We start from the raw sequence: 8,245 nt of genomic DNA, 5'->3' as shown, positions 1-8,245 counted from the left end.
CCTTGAGCTCAGTCTGAATTTCAGCAGCACACCACTGGACTGGAATGGAAGCAAAGACACGTTCAAAAGTAGTCCCAGTAAGGCACTTAAGTAGAATAGACACCTTTCCTGTTGTCAAGGGTTTTTGCGTTACTTGTGTAAAGCTTGTTTAGCTTCAATTCACATGCTCTGTATTCTATATTTTTGGAGCAAGTAGCAAATGGGCACTGCCCCACACGACTTTCTACAGAACAAATGCAGGCTTCATGCATAGTTAAAGGGAAACATAGATTTAAAAAAAAAAGCTCATTTGATCAGATTAAGTCTTATCAAAATTTTATTAATCATTAAATTAATAATCACTGCAACATGTCGACAAGGACGATGGTGCTGGAGACTGGTTCAACTAAAGCATTGTCAGTGCAGATAGGATTACCAGATTTTCAGAGAGAGGGTTTTTTTTTCTACTCAGTTCATTGACGTCGTAGCAACTCTGAAGCTATTAAAATAACTGAATATAATAACACAATCTTACTGTATATTTAAGTGATAGAGACGATCGATGCTGGCTCTACCGTGTGGTAGGGGACTGTAACAGGAGTTATGAGTCCTGAGACGAAGGCGAAGGTGCTAACGAAAGTCAAGGTTATCAACCACTCAGTAGAGCACGCATCGAGAGGGCTCTATGCTATTTGAAAATGATTTACGCCTTTGTTTTCTTTTTTAAAAAAACTTTAAAACCTACATGTACCTTGAACTTCTGATATTTTGCCGGGTAACCTTCCGCTGAGGAAAATAGTCCCTAACATAATTAGAATATAAAAAACGGCATACACGTAGAGAAAACATTATTATTATTATTATTATTATTATTATTATTATTATTATTGCTAACATATTTTTTTGGGGGGTCTTACTCATACTTATTATAATTTATCTGGTCATGTACAATTGTTGAATAGTCTGCGTAGTTTTGAGTCAGGCTCTAAACTTGTTGTTGGAGGCGGGACGTCATTCCAGCTGGCAGGGAGTGGATTGGCTGGTGCGGAAAGAACTGAAACACGGTTGGCAGTTTGACTGGCTGGTTTTGAGGGAGGGTGTTGTTTGTTTCCAGCTGAGGACATAACTGTGGACCAATTATGTCTTTCCTGTTGATTTGCTGTCCAGTAGCTGCTAACTGAGCCTTCGTTATGGTGTCCTGTCACAGACATGATTTCGCTTGTCTCCAGACCAGCGTCAGAAAGTATGTTTAAGTAGCTTTTTATGTTAATAGATTAGTTGTAGATTAGAATGTTAAGGGAAAAAGCCAGTATTCATGGGTGGATTGATTTAGAATTTAAATCACAGTTAAGCACTTAAACGTTCCAGCGAGCATCTATGCAAAATAGAAGACCGCTAGATCTGGAAGATGATTGAGTGTTCGCACTCAATCGTTTTCTAATTATAAATATTCAGTGGCTACCCTCTAATCAAGTTGAGAGTGCATTTGTCACGCACTATCAACCTAATTAGAGGTATCCACTGAACACTTACAAACCATACAATAGACAATTCAATGTCATCTGACCAAAACATGGTAAATGAACAAAAAGCCAGGTTAGAAATAAATAGATCAGCTATTACCTTTTAAACATGTAAAATGTAAATTTAATAGCAAAACCAGGACAATTTAATAATTTTACAGTTTCTGACCGAGACAGAAAATCAAGGCTCAAAACAGGGACTATCCCAATTTTCCTAGGGATTCTGGTAACCCTAAGACTGATTGAGCATATGAAAAGACACCATCTCGCTCAGTATCCAGGCTGCCCCCCATCACCTCCTGCAACCACATTACCTATCTGAGCATTTCTTCATTTCATATCTCTATCTCTCATGAAAACCGGTTTAAACTCTTAATTTTCAGCTAAACTGAACTGCGCAGTGGAAGTGCAGCTAACCGCTTCAGTCTCAGTTCAATCATGTCCTGGAGAGGGTACTAGGCCCTGTGTTTGGGGGAGGAGGCAGCAAATCAGATCTCCCTGGCAGGCCTGAGGCTTTACACTTCAAAAAGACCTTTTCAAACTATTAAGTCAAACTTGAAAGGCTTGACAACTAGGGAAGGAGTTAATTAGTACTTAAAAGAAACGTGGTAACGAAACAATACAAACAGGCTATAGTTTGAAGTAAGCTCAAAGGCAGGCATTCTGAGAGGAATAAAACAATTGTGACGTTGTTAAACTAGTCTTTGCAGGGCACTAGTTTATTATTATTATGATGATAGTCCTGATGATGATTATATTAATAGTCAATAAAGATTATAATGTATAATTATTGGATTAACCCCATTGCAATCAAAGCATTTTTTTTGGAATGCATTCCACATCCCAACACGTTAATATCTGAGCACAGCTTGTGGTATCAAGGAACATGTCATTCACTTATTACCCAAGGAGAATACAAACAGCAGCGTTGTCAATTTGCGGCTAGTTGTCCATTTATCTCACCCGTTAGGCTATTAGTGAGGTGGACTTTCACAGTTTAATTAGATTTGTGTAAACCAAGAAGAGCAACAGATGCTTTGACTTTCAGCTCAACATATGCCTGTCAGACTGTATGGCAGAATGAGAAGATTCCACAATTCCATATAATACTTCCATGCTGCCAGTTTAAGACTGTAGATATGTTAAGCCACCTCATGACATTGGAAACATGAAGTGCCAGGTCACTAGTAACATTTGTGAAGACCTGTGGGTGTGACAGAATCGCACGCCAAGCCAATCGCATCTTTGCAGCCTGGATCTGGACAGCCAATCAGCAAGCTACTGGCTCCTGGAAGCCAGTCCTGCAGCTGTATGCTTTTAAAAGTTCACCGGCCAGTAGGGGCTGCCGTACTAAATAGAAACAGTCCTGGCTGATTCTGCCTCCCTAACTTGCTGGAGTACCACACCAATGCCACATTGAGATCCCAAGGCAAGATCGGCAACTTGGCAGAGCCAGGATGCAAACCTGCATTCCCCTGATGGCATGACTCATCCTTCACATCAAGTGGTCCTACCTTTAGCAGGTGAGCCATTCTGGGATCAGACCTTTATTGATTTTTAAAAAAAAATGTATTTCTAAAATGCATTTGAGTGGAATTGTTGTTTATATACAGCATGTATGGCCGCCTCGGCACCTGTCTTTACTTCAGGTATAATTGCAGGTTAATTCCAACTGTCCATACCCCCTAAATTCATGGCTTTCTACCAGCTGTGGACAGGACAGTGCACAGAAAATAGCATTTTTCATAATAACTACTTATTGTTATAATTTGCTAATGTTGCTGTTTTCTTCAAAAGGCTTTGGGCAATTTCAAAAGTTTTATGCTTGTTTTTAACATGGCAAAATCCAGCATAAACCAGCAAAATCTATTACACCTCCATTGACTCTATATAATTTTTTTTTTTTTTTGCCTAACTATCTATATACCACAATGCTTTGCATGCAGTGAGACGGAAGTCTCCATTGAAAATCAGCGGAGTCGAGTATCTTGTTAAATAGAATATCTTTTGAAACGCCCTTCAAATATTATTGGCTGAAGCAGTTCTGAGTGAGGCTGGATTTTCATTGATTAAAATATTAGTATGTGCTCCCACTGGCTAGAAAGGTTGCAGTGTTTTCGGCATAGTGCGAGATTGACAGTTGGAAGTTTGTCTGGTTGATTGTAAATTTATAGATCCGTACGGCCTTTCGTATTAATGAATTGACAAATTAATTAATCAATTATTAGATGAATTAACAAATGTGTTATGAATTACTGTATACATTGACAAATGTATGGATGAATTGCTGGCCAAATTGACCAATTCATGAATTGACAAACAAATTGACAAATTAATGGCTGATTAGTTTTTGGCACAAATGGTGCTCCATAGTTGAGAGCTAGTGACACGCAGCATTGGCTCAACAAACTCATTGATTCTGAGCTGGTGAGCTGCTCAACAGAAAGAAGGCAACACCCACAAACACGATGAAACTGCTACATAAAAACTATGAATGGGATTTAAATGTAGACACTGATACCGCAATCCGCCTTCAAAACGGTAATTGTTAACACACACACACACACACACACACACACACACATATATTACAAAGTAATGCAGCATATTTAATAAAAACTTGTATTTATGATTTTGTAGTATTCTTTTTAGATTCTGAAGCTGCAGGCCAATATGCAGAATCGCTCATTTTAAATGTTACCGTTTAGTTTAGGAATGATGCGAAGAAGCGTTCCTAAATACCCGGAAGTGTTGTGACAATAGTGATGTTTTTGTTGACTCAACGCTCGACAGTAACGTTGAATTTAGGGACGCACACATATGTTTATGGGTTATGGTTTCCCCTAGTGACGTCACAGATGTCAAGATTCGAAATCAGGGCTTTTTGTCAGAAGCACTCAAAACAAGCTTTAGAGTGTACATTTCTTACAGCTAGAGTGCAAAAGTATAAATATATATATATATATATATATATATATATATATATATATATATATACTAGTTTTAGAACACTATTACAGTGTAGTTTAATAAAATATAATCAAATCCAATATAATCAGTATTGTCAAAGAGGTGACATATGGACTTTAACCAAATTGGATTAATAAATATCCGCATCCCTTTAACGTGGCTGCTAGGTGTGGCTGCAGCTCTTTTGTACTGGAATGTTTCTTTTATTATATTTCGATACTGTTTATTTCCCCTTTACTAAAATCGTTTAACGGTAAACATGACACCGATAGAGTAAGCTGAATTGTGCAATTGTCTGAATCCCTGAAACAGAAGATCTGTTGATTTTATCTGGGCTTCTATGAGACATTCAAAGACAGGACACAGATTGTACGCTTCCCTCTTTCTGGTGAGGAATTACTATTTGTATACAACAATACATTTATTTTTAAATCATCTGTCAGCGAGAGTGCAACAGATAGCAGATGAAGGATGAAGTAAAATCATGTCAACACTGGATTGCATCAGACTTTGGCGGCGAGCCAAAACTGAATGTAGCCTTGGCCACTCTGTGCTGGGACCACTCAATTATTTAGACTGAGGGATGAAATCCGGGAGAGGGCTCCTGAACACATTATCAGCACACCTATTTAAACTCCACATCAACTCATGGGGATCTCTCTAAAGCAATCAGTGCCGCTGCTCTTATTAGGGAAGCATGTGACCACAGCAACACACCACACCCCTTGTTCAGAGAGTGTTGCACCTTCTTCTGAAGCAACAGACCAAATGCTTTAGAACCCCTATCAATGAATAACCCCTTAATGGATACAGGGCTGGCACAGTGTCTGGGCTCGGGGCATATCCACACACACATATACTAGTGCTGAAAAACCAGTCATTCAGCACTGTTTTTTATTGCATCTTTCGATTGATTTCCGCATGGCTTGTCTATGCCAATCACCCTTTTTTTGTATATATCCATATGGTACATTACAACTTTAAACATCTCATTTATCATGTACCTCCAGCTGAATATCACCTGCCTAAGCATTTGTCATGCTAATGTATGTTCCCATTTAAGAACAGTTTTGTGTCTTATAGGCATGATATTGTTTAAAGTTCAATATCAAAGACATTATTCTGTGGCTAGTTTTTCTTCAGTCTGTTCTGGTTTGTTGGCACAATTATTTATAGCACCATGCTTCCAAACTACTGATGCCTTAAAGCAAAAAAAATCCACATAAGCCATGTTTTTGAATGTAACCATTTTCTCAGAGGTTAAAGAAAGCACAGATTCCAATTTTCGAGCTGTGCTAGCAGAAGTAAATGTCACCAAGCCTGCATCGCTTTGTAGCAATTTATGATTGCCGAGGAAAGCTCAGAAGGTGAGGGAGAAAGAGAAAAGTGATTACTGTGTGAATACAGAGAAAATGTATTCATGATATTTACCAGCTGACATTCTGCGCTATGACGACACCCAGCCTGTATGCGAGGCAAATCAAAATAAGAATCAGTTCCTGGTGTGTTGGGCTTTTGAAACGCACAGATTCACAGCTGTTTTGAAATCCCCTTAGTGCCACTGAGACAAATGATCCAAGTCAGGCTGTGCTAACAGGGTCAGTTTCAGAGGCAGCACAGAGCTGTGAGTGATGCAGGATCACCGGAGCTTCAGCAGTTTGCACATCAATCAGTGTACCATGGCGCTCCTCGGGGCGGCCCACCTTCACCTAATCTCTTGCACTGTTGTTTAGAGCCATTCCCACTGAAAGAGAGTGGAAAGATTTAAACAGGCTTATTTACGCTCTCTTGAGTTGACCGGAAGAAAGAACTACGATAAATACGAAGCTTGAAAAGTTGTCAGTAGGGATCTGTTTTTCATAATGAAACTCAAATAATTTAACCATTCTTGGATTCCGAAGCCCAAAATGACTGAGGGATGAAAACCCACCCTACACCTCACCACGCCGGACAACCCCACACAACCCCACCCTACACCTCACCAGATCACCCCACACAACCCCACCCTACACCTCACCACACCTGACCACCCCACACAACCCCCCTGCACCTCACCACACCAGACCACCTGGCACAACCCCACCCTTCACCTGACCAACCCACACAACCCCCCTGCACCTCACCACACCAGACCACCTGGCACAACCCCACCCTTCACCTGACCACCCCACACAACCCCCTGCACGCAAGCATGCAGCAGAAAAAAAAAAACTACTTTTGATTTGACTAGGCAGCTCAGTGGGGTATTGCTTCTTCAATGTAGTTGCAAAGGAGAGAAGGAGAAAAAGACTGTAAGACTGAAAGCTCTTCAAATGTTCAATTTAGACCACAGAGTGCAAGTATTGATCAGTCTGGCAGCAGCAGTGAAAAAAGCGCTGTATCTGTGTCTTTCTTTGTCAGCATTGCAAGCTACTACCCCACCCCCCACCCTATCCCACCATCCCCCTTCTGTTATTATAGCTTGTATGTTGCTCCCAGCGCGTTCATGCTTTAATCAAGCTTTTTTTATCACCTGTAATCCTTGAATCTCTTTAATGGGTTATCCATGCATCATCCCTTTCGTCTGCTGTGGACGCACTATTTCTATTTCCAGCCAGTGACCTTTCACTCAGTAAATACTCCCTGAATTGCATGAACTGCGCCCTCCTGCTTTGTCCCTTCCAGCCAGGAGGTAACTGCTGAGTCTGCTGTGATCATTCCAGAGCAGCAATGCACTCAAACAAGACTCCTTGTTTTCTTCCTCTAGCGAGGCACCTTTTGCATTAAGACCAGTTACAGGCTGATAAGCTGTTAGTGACACAGAATTACCCTGGTCACACTGACACTGACAAAGCCGTTTATTTGTCATATATTGGTATATACTGTACAGTACAAGTGTGTACTCTAATCTCTCTTTGCATTTGCCCTGCATATTGTAGTTTTTTTAATCGTACTTACATATTTTAATATTTTATGTTTTAAACCATTAAGTACCAAATTGATTTTTTCTTTGAAAAAAATCTGAACTCAAGCCATATTTATGTATCTTGATACATTTTAAGTCAATATTTCTACACAGAAGAAAATGAAATCCTGCGTTTTGGCTACAAACTGCTGCGTCCTACTTTGAGGACAATCAAGTTAGACATGCCAGTAATCAGAGCAGTGGAATTTCAAGCCAGAAAATGCATCCCAGTAGCATTTTCTGACAACGTTGTGTATCAAATTTTGCATCCCCATACTGCAGGGTTCATCATTTATAGATGTTATAAAGCTTACAAGCCCACTCAAGGAGATTTCTAGGTTCAATGATTGTGCCTGTATTTATGTATTAGTTTATCTGTATTTATGTATTAGTTTATCTGTATTTATGTATTTGTTTATCTGTATTTACTGTTTGGCGACATGCAATATTCAGTCCATTCTACTTGTGGAATTGATTACTTCCTGCTCCTCCAGCATGAATCTGGTTTGCAGCAGATTCCGTCCCCACGCTTCCAACAGCAGCACGAGCAGGGAATGGGGTGTGTCACTAAGCTGCCACCACTTGATTCAGTTCTGTGAACATGTATGAATTACATGCTTAGTGCCACTAAAACAATTAGGTGGGAGTGCAAATTAATTCACAGCAGCTTTAGAAAAGCAACAGCTGATGTCATCTGTGTTTTGGTTGGATGAATATTATTTATAATTATGAAAGAGAGTCATTGGCTTGAATGGCAAGCCTTTATATGGACGCACGGTATGCTGTTTTTTATTTTGGTTAAAAAAGGGGGCTATTGCCCCCCCTTGAG

This window comes from Polyodon spathula, chromosome 3 (genome assembly GCF_017654505.1).
Source record: "Polyodon spathula isolate WHYD16114869_AA chromosome 3, ASM1765450v1, whole genome shotgun sequence".
Classification (NCBI taxonomy): Eukaryota; Metazoa; Chordata; class Actinopteri; order Acipenseriformes; family Polyodontidae; genus Polyodon; species Polyodon spathula.
Note: the sequence above shows the minus strand (reverse complement) of the source record.